The 12,572-nt window shown below is 39.8% G+C and overlaps 1 protein-coding gene across 3 annotated transcripts in view; it reads right to left on the reverse strand.

The window, feature by feature from the left end:
* LOC125763350 (mitogen-activated protein kinase-binding protein 1) overlaps window positions 1–12,572 on the reverse strand; it is a 98,836-nt gene that overhangs the window by 85,439 nt on the left and 825 nt on the right. The gene's annotated exons all lie outside the window — the stretch shown is intronic.

Consider the following 12,572-nt stretch of genomic DNA (forward strand, 5'->3'; position numbering starts at 1 on the left):
ACAGCTTCAAACAATGCCTCATTTTTTTATCACCTCCCTTATTGTTGAGCATTTTCCTACAATATCTACAATAAATGAACGCACGCAAACAGAAACCCATCGCAGCATAATGAAGATGCTGCACGGAATTCATCTCACATTGGCATATGTCGACGTGTGGTGCTCTCTTCACTCGCGAGTTATGCTGGTGATTGTGGCGTGATAAGCTACTACTATCACCAACAAACAATGTTCACAAATTTATTCAACTCATCATCCTCATTGTGTTATCATTGTTTTATATGGTACGATGACGTTCGAGTTCTCGCCATTCTTCGCCGATGCTCCGACCACCCGTACGTATGGAAAGTACGATCGTAACTCGCGAAATGTATTTGAAGCATTTTTATATAGAGAAATTATATGTGCAGTTACGCCCGGATTGTATCACACTCTAGACGAAGGAAGTAACAGGAACAATTGTAACTTTTCCAAGTGAAAGAATGATTTACATTCCAACCCTACAAACACGTGCACCATTTGTTAGCACCTGCACACATCGGCAGAAGAAGAAGGTATATTATTACAATCGTACAGACACTTTAGCTCAGCTGCAGCTCATTACAGGAGCTAATGAGGGATGTTGCAGTTGCATCTCATAAATCGTGCCACGACATCCAGAAGGTCATCATCTATTCTTCTTTTTAGAATAGCTTACACATATACACTCATTAACAGATATCATACTCCAAGCTAAACGAAACGAAGCTTTCCACTCAAGAAAATTTGGAACCAAATAGAAAACAAAAATGTTTCACACGAGCTAGCACTTCCGGCTGTCATTAGTGACAAATGGTTAATTTGAGGTTACATTTTTGGAACTTTGAAGTTTCCTAGCTTAACACCTCCATTTTATGATCACATACATATTTATGTTTTATGCAGCAAACCTATGTACCCCGATGACAACATCCCACGAACAAAAGCGCAATTTGTAATTTTAATCACAAAGATATATGAAGCCGCACCAGCAGCTTAAAATGTGCTTTAAGGGTTGAATTTAAGGGGGCAGGCGGTAGCAAAGTTTTTCATTAATTTTTAATCACCCTTGCCGATCCTTTGCCATTACTACAAAGTGATGTTTAATGCAACGCGCGTGTAGCTGTAGCTTAGGTGAAGTTAGGTTAAAAGCTTCACTTAAAACCTTTTTGTTCAAGTTATGGTACACACACAATTTATTGTATCGCTCACGAGGGAGTATTTATAACACAGCGATCATACAGATCATAATACCGGTTCGGTTCACTTTTCCCACGAGTGGCAGTCAACCGAATGCTCAAAGATATTCGAACGGAACGGAGACGAACACGGTTTGATGCATAGTTCCTATGGCGCTCCAATGCTCCAGCCATGACCAACGGCTCCTATTAACGCCTCATTATCGCCTCGCTGCAAACGGAAATGTAACTATGCTGTGCGTGATTCGGAGCCCTTTGATTGGCAATGCTGAAGGTGTATGCTTCACTGTCTGTGAGTAGCGCACATGCTACTGGGGCCGCCGGTATTTAAACACACAACAGCACAACAATTCACAATGACATTAGAAGACAACAATAAACGTATCAATCTCACAAAAGGTTCATCTAACCCACCCACCCCTTTTCTATTGGTTGTGTCATACATAAATAGCAGCATACACCCCTCCTAAGTCTGTTCATGAAGTGATTATGCTCCATGGTGACTCGTGTATTACGCGACAGAAAGCGGCCTGATGACAAATGGCATTACTTTCACTCATTAGGTTTGCTAATGATCTGCCCACTAAGAACACACAATACAGCGGGTCGATGTGTGTCGAAAAGAACCGTAGCGAAAAACAGAGGAAAAACCTAGGCAAGCGAAAAGGTATGATGAAAGTCATTTCAATAAATGATTTAATTTCTCATTCTGTTCATGACATGGGAGAAGCTGACAAGCGAAATGATTAGAAGTTTGTTAAGGGGTTTGTTCGGTAAGCATGATAAATGAAAATATTTGATTGGAAGATGGTTAAGAGCATGATCATGTCTGACATGATGAGGAAAATCATAGTTCGTTATGTTCTGCTTGTGTTCGATTCTCGACTTTTTTATCCTTTTCTTGATAAATCGAATATCTTCTGTTTGTTGGAACTTGTTTTTATATTCTTAACAGTTTATGCTACAATAAATAATATATTTACATGCTCCATGTACATGTCAGATTTAAATATTCCAACAATTCAGAGCCTTTACTTTTGGCATGACGGCCAGATCGACAGCTGCTGTTCTTCCGGCAACCTTCAACGTAGAACCCAAAACCAATTACACCGTTCCTTACCTGTGTTTCAATTGGAACAAAACTGCTGAATCGAACACTTCGCTAATTGAATGCCGTCTAAAGAACAGCTGATTGAAAGAAGGTTAATCTTACCCTGTCACTGTTACCAGCGCTCAGACGAGACTGTGTGATCAACCACCATTGAAATTGGAACCCTTCCTACATCGCAATCACTACAACCAATTTGTGGCATAAATTCGCTCGCAGACACGCGGGGTGGATAAATAATTATGCTCCTTCAAATTTACGAAACCCGTACGTAATCAAGCTTTACATAGAGCCGTCTATGCGGCTCACATAGTGTCCGTGGAGATTACAAATAAAGGTAGCAACAGCACAAACTTTACACATTGATAAACTTTTCCGTTCTCATCGTGTCCCTTTCATGTTTGCCGACACACGACGACGACGCGTTCCACGTTTCTCGAGGGATTTTGTAGCGAAAAGTTTAAGCTTTCGTGGTGTGTGACGCGTTAACAAGACACCGGTGATGCAGTGATGTTGTGATGAAAAACGCCGTCTGACTGTAAGCATAACTTCGCATAGTACTGCCAACAAAAAAGGCAAGGTCAGAACGGTGATTTGTCAAGCGAACTGTCGACGCAGCTTGCAATTGGATCAACGTCTGACAGTGAACCGACGGTAATTGTAGCGTTCGCTTTTTTTTTTTTTGTCGTTCACTCTCCCTACGGAGCAATCAAACGGACCTAGACATGGTTGAAGGTGTTGTATGGCTCTCGGAAAAGCGCGCCACAGCAATTGTCACATGAAGAAAGCCAAAATGGTAATGTCAAATAGGAACGGACAGTGGAATTTGCTAGCGCCAGCAATTATGCTTTATTAGTGCCATGCAATTAGTATTCTAATAAGGGCATAACATTTGCTTAGAAAAGATAACAGTTTTATGTAAGTGAAAGAACCAGAAAAAGGGTTACTAATAAACATATTATACTCACTACAAAAGTACATCAGGATGAAAAACAATCCTCACCTGTAAAAATAAAAGTAAAAGACAAATTAGTAATTTAGGTTTATTTATCTCATATTAATAAAAACTACAAACGGATGACATAAAAGTATTAAAATAAAGAATAAATAGATAAAAAATCGAAAATCTTAACATAAGACTGAAAACATTGAAACCGAAAGAAGAAAACGCGAAGGACTAAAGATAGACCACATAAAAGGAAAAAAAAGAACATAACCCAACAACATAATAAAACCATTTTAAATTTTCTCAACCTGACTCCGGCACGAAATCAATATCAAATATATACATCACGATGGCCAATTCGTAAGAATCCACCAGCACATCTCCGGTCCTCTCCTGGTCGCCATTCATCATCCGATTGGTTCGATTGATCATCCATTTTCGCACGTACTATAGATCCAAACCGCGTCACGTTATCGGCTCTTTTTTTTGTTTGTTTGAACGCGTGTAACACTCCAAAGAAACCCGTTCAAGTCGCCATCTGAATTGGGTTGGGTACAAAATCATCACCCATCGTCAGCGATAAACGAGACGCGCTGTGACAAATACTCACTCAAACGCTCTATGCTGCTATTGACCACGATTCGTTCAGGGACGTATCGATAGACGGGAAACCCTTTCCCGCGAAGGGTGCACAAGTGGACATTGGCAACGTGTAACGCACTCGCGGCTTCTTCGTGTTTCAACCCGCAGCATTGCATTCTCCACTGTCTTGGGCACTTTTTATCGATAGAACAACCGCAACACACGACAGCAAAATCACGTCAACAACGTGACGCAGCTCGGTCACGCAGCTGGTTCCGCGAGTTCGTACGCTAGCAGCAGGACGGCTAATCGCGTCATACAGCAGTTTTTTTCGCTTTTGGCACCGAGAGAAGCTACCTTTAACTGTTTTTTATTTTGTCCTATTTTTTTCTACTTCCCATGGAAACCTTAGTACGCACCTGAACGACCCTATTTCATATTGATCAGTGCGTTTAAAGGTCGATATTAAAACCATTCGACCTAACGACAATCGACGGAAGCAGTCAGTTGGAAGGTAATAATAATTGATGATCGATGCAACCGATGCGATTATGTTTACGCACCAAGTGAACGCTTTTTGAGGGCAATCGTAAGCAAAAAAAAATCACCGTTTTTCAATTTATTTTGCAAAATTGCATTTTATCGATAACAACAAAACAATCGACCAGTAAATGTGAAATGTTGAAACAGTAGCGATTGGCTTTACATTTTAAATCAGCGACATCAGAAGCAATTCCGGCAGGGGACGTAAGCGAAATTCACATCGTAGCATAATTGCATACTGTTTTTGACATCATCGACATGCATTTTCGCATGCACCAGAGTTATGCATTTACATCCACAAACGCGCCATAAATAATGCACAACTTGCCGCTGCTAATTTAAACGTTCGCATGCCATTAATGTAGACGCTAGTAATCCACCTTAGAACTTCTTCTCGAAGCTTACTCATGGGGTTTGTGGCATGAATAGACAGCATGCAATAAATATTGATGAACGCCACGATACTAAACGAGCACCATTGCTGTCCCTTCGATCGATTTGATCGGCCCAAGAGCCGTCGATGGAACCATTTAATTCCGGCCAGGCAACCAGTTAACGCACACACACACGCACACAAACGGTTGACCTGGACGGATGTAATAAAGTGACCGAGCACACCACCAACAGCCAACCGACGTGATGCGCTTTTCCTCCAGGGAACGAGATAGGAACGGTTTCGTAATTTATTGACTCGATGAGTTTCTTACTTTGGTGCTTAAATAAGTAATCAGATTTGGTGTGTGGCAGTGTGCAACCCAAAAGCTTGATGGTGAAAGATTTGAGAGGAAATGTTTGCAATAAGGGGAAAACTATAAACTGCGCCGAAACAACAGTTAGAATTGTAATTGAAAAATTAAATAAAAAATGAAATGATAAAAACGATTTTTTGTTGATGATTTAAGTGGTTAACAGATGAGTTTACAATTCAATTAACACAGCATATTATTAGCAAATACGTAAACTAATTGTTGTTTACTTACATAAAAAAGCTTCATATTTAACATCACAAACACTCGGCACCGCTTAACTGTACCATAAAGTCCCACCAATTCTTTACATTGTCCTAACGGGGTCTCACTTTTATAGTTTTCCAAACTCACTTCTCTCATAACGGAAAACCAACAGCATTTTTAGCAACGAGACAAAAAAAGAACCGTTTAGATACTGCGAGAAAGGGGCCTCAAGATAAGGCCTTTTGACAGAGGGCTGGAAAATTGCTGAAGCTAAAGAAGATTAAAGACTTTCAAACTGGCCCCGGACTGGGTGGCACAAGAGAAGCCGACCGTGTTCGTGGTGTAAAGCCTTCGAGCGAAAAATAGCCTTTCCACCAGCACTGGTTGTACGGGTCAGCGCAGCTGGTTGAGGAAAAACCTTCCCTCCACGAACAATGTCAGAAGAGGCCCACTAAACTTGGATTGGGTTCCCCCACAACACTTGGTAGGTTTTCCTTCGATCCGTTCTTTGCAGTGCAACTGTTCTTTTTCCTCCCTTCACATCTACAACTGGGTCATGTCACCGTGACCGTTAAGCGACTGAAGGGACGCCGCATGAAGCATTGAACCGGTGGAGGAGTGGTGAGTGTTAAAAACCGGGCGAAAGATTCTACCGTACGACACACCCGGTGCTGGAAAAACTGGAGAAACATCACGGCACACTCAAGGCGACCCCTGTTTGACCTACTAACACCACATCGGATTGGGTCTTCTCTACCGTGGAGGATGACACCACACCGGCAGCAACAGTAGCAAAATAACCCGCATGCTGCTAGTAGAGCTAATCGACGTGGCAAAAGCAACCATACCACGGTCACGAGACTGTTTTTTTTCTTTGCAGATGGAACTATGTAGACATTTTTTTCGCATATATGTAATAACCAGCACCGAACGATTCAACTACAAAAATAACTTATTAGTAGAGTTCTTTTAAACTTCCCAACAAAGAAGGAATCCAAAAGAAAAGAATTTTATTTAATCAATATTACTCGATATAAGCGGACAACAAGTGACCTTCACATTTCTGTTCTTCCGTGCTCAAAAAAACCCCATGAATTGTAGAACACTGGACCAAAAGTCTTCCTATTGATTGATATTTTTAAGGGTGAAATATTCTTATCTAGCTTTGTACCACACATCAGCACTTTTCCTATTTTTCCACTTGACCCTCTGGCACTGCTTGACCGATAAATGATGTGAAGTAGTATGAAACCAGATTAGACACATGCTGTTTGAGCAGCAGTCGTAGATTTAAGTCTAGATGCGAAAACTCCAATTATTGGAGAATCAAAATATATTGTTTGTTTCTGTAAGTAACTATGTAATACTGAATAATTCTAGACTAACAATATACTTCGCGATCCAAAAAATGACTAAAGAGCATCTAGTCTCTCATAGGCACATTTGGTGCCATGACCAGGATTGAGTCAAAATCTTTAGTATTAGAACACGACCATTCGAGAAAATAGTTAAAATTCCGAATCACACAAATGAACACCGACATTGTGACATTGTAAATATGTATAGTTGTGCATAGTATTTGTAGATCAATGATTATATTTTTTATTTTATACTATGCTATAAATGAAAAGAGCGCAAAAGGGGTTTTCAACCACAAGGATGGTTTAACCATTACAAATATAATATTAACCCTACAAAGAACGACAAACAAAAGCACTGGTTGTTGCTCTTCCAGTAGATCAGATGGAATAAAGGCAGTTTTTCCTGTTGCGTTTGTGGTTCGTTGATTCCATCCGGGCACATAACCGATGTGTCTTGAAAGAAGCGTGAGGTGTTGAAAGAATTCCACGATTACTCATCGTCAACGGTGTGGTTTCCTTTATGATGATGATTAATTCTTTCTTCATTGGGAGGTTTTCTATAAACCGGGCCACGTTGCACTCTCATGGAAATATCTTATTTTACATGGTTTAAAAATTTCTCTTTTCTACTTACAAAATTATAGCAAATAAAACTCCTTTCAGACTCAACAATTCAGATCTAGTTCTAGACGTGTACCGATAGTTACGCCACTTATCTATCGATAAATTGCACGTGTCGCTTAATAATTAGCCACACCGTGTACTGAGCGAACTGAAAAGCCGTCTCTTATCATTATTAGTTTGCAGCGTCATCAACTTCTCCATTACACTTCGCCCATAACTGGTGTAATAACTTGTTCTCCGTTTTAACACGTTCATCCAGTGACGCATATGAGCGACTTGGTTGGGACCAATAAAATTAGAAACAAAAAAACAGCTTATATCAGAAAGAAAAAACTCCCACAAACAACCCTTGGGCCTTCCATGCGAGCGTGCGGACTGCACCAAACAAACGAATGAATTTTGTGTTTTTGTTTTTTTTTGTTTACATTTTGTACATGTTTCGCTTTTTTTTAAAAAACATTCTTTCTGGCGATACCACAACATGACGTCCGGTTTTCCATTTATGGGCGTAAAAGTTTAACCCTTTTTAGGTAGAAACCAGACATTCATTTATACGTTTCCCTCGGGAATCCGGCCGAATGTGGCCAGCAGAAAACAAACTCCCGTCCTCATCTTTATGCGATCAGATGGTAACGATGAAAAATGATATTCTTGTTTATTTATTTTTTCCCACCGGGAAGTATAATTGCAATCACTTTCCTTCATCATGCTCTGTACGACAATCAATAACCAATCAGTGTCGTATCGCTGGCGCACGGGGAAGATTCCCCGGCATAACTATACAAGCCAATGCGCCACTGCAACCATAATCCCACCAAAGTGTCATAAACCCCGGCGACATGAGCGGCGAAATGAAGTTTTAATGACAATTTATGTTGCTCCTTAGCTGGAAAATCCTGCTCAGCCAAAACGGTGTTTCACCGAACAGCTGACCCAGGTGTAAGAACATTTCCTGCAGCGGTATGTTTGTGTATGTGCGTGAGCAGGGTCAAGATGGTATACCACATATACTGCATATACAGACTCAACCACCGCAAGGAACTTTATTTTCTTCTTGAAATTTCAAACTTGGTAAATTTCAAACCGGAATCCGCTGGGCTCGTCGAGGGACGGTTTGGATGTACGCCAAAAATGCGCCAAATAGAATTGGAATTATGTAATGAAGATTTGTAACAAGCTCATCCGAAATTGATTATGTGTTCGTGCGGATGTGTGGTAGAGCTTTTACGATGCTCTATTTAATAGACTTTAAAGATTGGGCAAAATTAAATGAAGTCATTCGAAAAATTATGACAAAATTGGAAAATTCTTTCCGTAATGCAGGTTAATTGCTGATTAATCAACAATAATATGAGTAGCCTACAACATGAAATTAGTAATAAAATGATTTGAACTCAAGTCTAAAATATTGCTAACAATACAAACACAATGTTACGTTATCAATCTCCTAAGTTCCAACTAAAAAAGCACGTAAACAATCGCATATCAACACGCATCACCGCAACCATAACAATCACAAGATGAAGAAGTCCATCTTAGATTCATCGGAATACTTTCTAAAGCACTACGGAGAACAAACGAGCAATAGAAAGAGCTTCTTGCTCTCGTTGCACTATTTAAATTCCCATACATCCCCGTTGTTCTCATCCCAACAGATGCCATTATCAGCTGATAGACCGTAAAAGTGTGCGTTCTTGATATGAAGAAGACGCTTGATTGCGTCGATTTCGTTGGCCTTTCACACAGGCGCGTTCACAGGCCATTACTACTACGCTGCAATCTACCACCACGAACGAAGTCTCCCTCAAGAGGAAGAGACAGAAAGATGGTGAATTTTCTTTATTTACTTTCAGGCGCAGTGTAAAAGAAGGTTAGCTGAGATTGCGAACTGCACTGTCCTATCAGGGGTTTTTGGTACGGCATTAAATGTAAGATTAAGTTACGCAATTTTAATTTATTTCTTAAGTTCGAGTGTTTGTTTGGAAAAAAAATATTATTTCCATACAATTCATATGTTCCACATTAAACGCGCATTAAACCTTCTTCCAGTACATTTGCCCCTACGTTGACATTGATGACTAATAAAAACAAGGGCCACGAACAGCGTACAGGGTGAAGGTTTATTAGTTTTAACCAGTTTTGAAGCTGATAAAGTCATTTCGACTGACACTGTCAAGACCGTACCGAATTGTTTGAAGTACTAATGAAGTGTTCGTAAATATAAAAAAAAAACCTTTTCCAAAGCACATCGAATAAACATGAGGAGGAAGCTAATTATTTTATTTTTACAGCAAAACAGAAAAAAACATTCCTGCCTTGAGGAACGGAAACCAATCAACAGTCACCTAACATAAAATAACATAAACAGATTTTCCGCCGTTTTCCCTTAGCTAATAATCATCATTTTTCCGTATGTTTTTTCCAGACTGGTCAAGTAAACCAATTTCTATTTTTGGTCCTAATCTCATTACCTTGTCACCCTCTGGCATTTCGTAGCCAACAAACACAAGTACACACAACATAAAAAAATGTTTATGATATTTATTCAAAGCAAAGCATTTCCTCCTAAAAGTTGATACTTTTTTCTCCCATTTTTCACACTTCCCAAAATGTTTGATTGCTCGAACGAGACCCAACGGACCATAATTAGTGCAAGTACTTGAGATGAACATTTACCAGCTTAATGAAAAACATAATGTATTTAATATTATTACATCTTACGCACGAGCAAACGGAAAGTTAATGGAGATATACTAAACGGCATAACTTAATTATGTTAATCTGAGTTAATATTGCAAACAACAACTGTTCCTTGCTTGTTGTGGGCTATCTTTCGCTTAATGTCCTTGCCAGACAAATTGGCATTGCTCTTAATCCCATGTCACAGTTGCTTCATTCGCTGAAACAGTGCACCAATAAACCATTCCCTAATTATGGCCACTGCCCAACCGAGTTCAATGTCTCACATAACGCACATGTCCAACGACAGAACATAAACCCTCTATTGGTTGTGTCTCGTACGACCGGACCACAAAACATCCCCGCCGGACAAGGTGATGTCTTTCTGCGGACTATCTGCGGCGACCAGACAAGGTTTGTTGCGAAAAAAGAGCTGCGTGAGCTTTTAGTCTGCGTGTGGCGTGTGTGTGTGAAAAGAAATTTTTTACACAATCATGGTCTCGTCCACTCTAAAGCCTTCTGTGGAAAGTTGTCCCATCCTATATATGAATGCGCGTAAATTCCGCAGTCACATGAACAACAAAAAAAAACCCTCCAAGTGCGTTCCAATCGAAGAGTAATGACTTCTGTCATGTTTCCGTTGCACAAAGCACACAAATACACAGTTCCGTGCTACATGTATTTTTGTGCGTTTGTATCCCTTCTCTTCGATATTGAAAGGGCCATTAAGAGGGTGATTTCTGGTAAAGTAGAGGGAGGAATTTATTGCTTTTATTTAATTGAAAATATTGCAACAAGTTTAAAGCAAAATTACCAGATTGTCGTATAATTGCAACCCAATCAAAATCTCGTTTGCTCGGCAATAAAATCTCATTTCCACAGTTTCTTGGAGTACTTTCACCGCCCGAGTATGTCACCTAAACCTCAACGATTCCATCGGGTTCCCATTGCTGGGTGCGAGTTGCCTTATCAACCATTCGACTTCGAGGAAGCCTTAAGATTATCCATTTTTACCTCCACACTCGTGCCTTACATCCCCACTACAAAATGCTACACGATCTTATCATCTGCTGGACACATAAAAAATGGATGACAGACGGGCGACAAAATACGCAAACCACACAAACAATTAAACTGGAAGCGCGTTTTCACTTTCGCAAACTGGCCCGCAACGCTATTATCGCGAAATGATGTTTTATGCCTGTAGGTGGTTGTACTGATAAGGCTACTAGTTACTGGGACAGTCTGGGCAGACGGGGATTCATATAAGGTGGAGTCAAAGGTATGCAAAATGAAACCGAAGCCCAGAAATAATTAATATCGTCTATATGGGTTTTTGCAACTTTTCAAACTTCTAACAACAATTCCCAACCGAACTAATGCAGCCGGGTGGTTTGGAGCATTCTAATGAGCTTTCACATTTAAATAATAAAGTTCCGAGTTGGTCGTTTGTTAACATGCTGCTACAGCGTCGACTGCGTGCCAACTGGAATAACAGGTTCTGCTGGATGGTTCCTTCACATTGAACCTGTTCTCGAGCCTCATTCCGATAGCGATCACGTCCAGGTGCGCCTTAGAACCCAACATAAGAAACTTAATTTGTCTTGTGATTCCGTTCGTCTCGAGAAGCAGATTTCAAAATGATACAAAAAACGGTCAAAATTTAACGAGTTTCTTATGATTTTGTTGCGCAAAAACTTGATCCTGGAGCGTTTAATAAAATGACAACGAGAAGATGGAATTTTAACAGGTTTGTTTTTAAAGGTGTTTGAAAGGAGTGGTTCAAGTGGTGGCGTATCTCGGTGTGTAGTAAAACAAAATATATTTTTTATTATTTTTTGTATATTATGGTCAAATTAAATAATATAATCATACAGATAAGCATATCAAAATGGGTTTTAAAAAGAAATAAAAACCTTGAACAATTACATCTAATGTGTTCAGCTTCACTTGAGTTTTGTTTAATCCAATTTCACATGTGAATACAAGCATTAACATAAGGATAAAAAAGTTTTATGTTTGAACGTAATTTACGTGACGTTTACGCGTGAGAAATGTCACTGTTTTGCTGAACGAATGTCTCAAACCAAAGCATCACAGCAGGCTGTGAAGATGATGATTGAAGTTCGCTTAAGAACTTTCGTTCGTATAACAAAAAAGCTAAACGCCAAGGAGCAATTTATCCGACACATACACACGTACGAAAGCTAATGGAAAACAGGTATAATGTTCTGAAGGGACATTTAATTCATTTTATCTCGCTTACCTGTTTTGTGAACCATTATACTGCGTTCGTTTGAAGCATAGAAAGCAACGCAAAGCCACAAAAAGGATCCTTTCTCGGCCGACCGTTTGCTTTGTAGAGATATAATTAAAAGGTGTGTTTCGGCAAGTTGTTATCCCTTTTCTTTTTCTTTCAAAAACTGAAACACACTTTCACAGACACAATTGCACGGACTCACAAGCTTTTTCAAAATGGGAAATTGCTACACTTCAAACAAAAATACTCTTCCCGCTTCTATGGGAGACGTTTTCCTTCAGAGATGTGGTTTTAATGCC

Source organism: Anopheles funestus, chromosome 2RL, assembly GCF_943734845.2.
Source record: "Anopheles funestus chromosome 2RL, idAnoFuneDA-416_04, whole genome shotgun sequence".
Taxonomy (NCBI): domain Eukaryota; kingdom Metazoa; phylum Arthropoda; class Insecta; order Diptera; family Culicidae; genus Anopheles; species Anopheles funestus.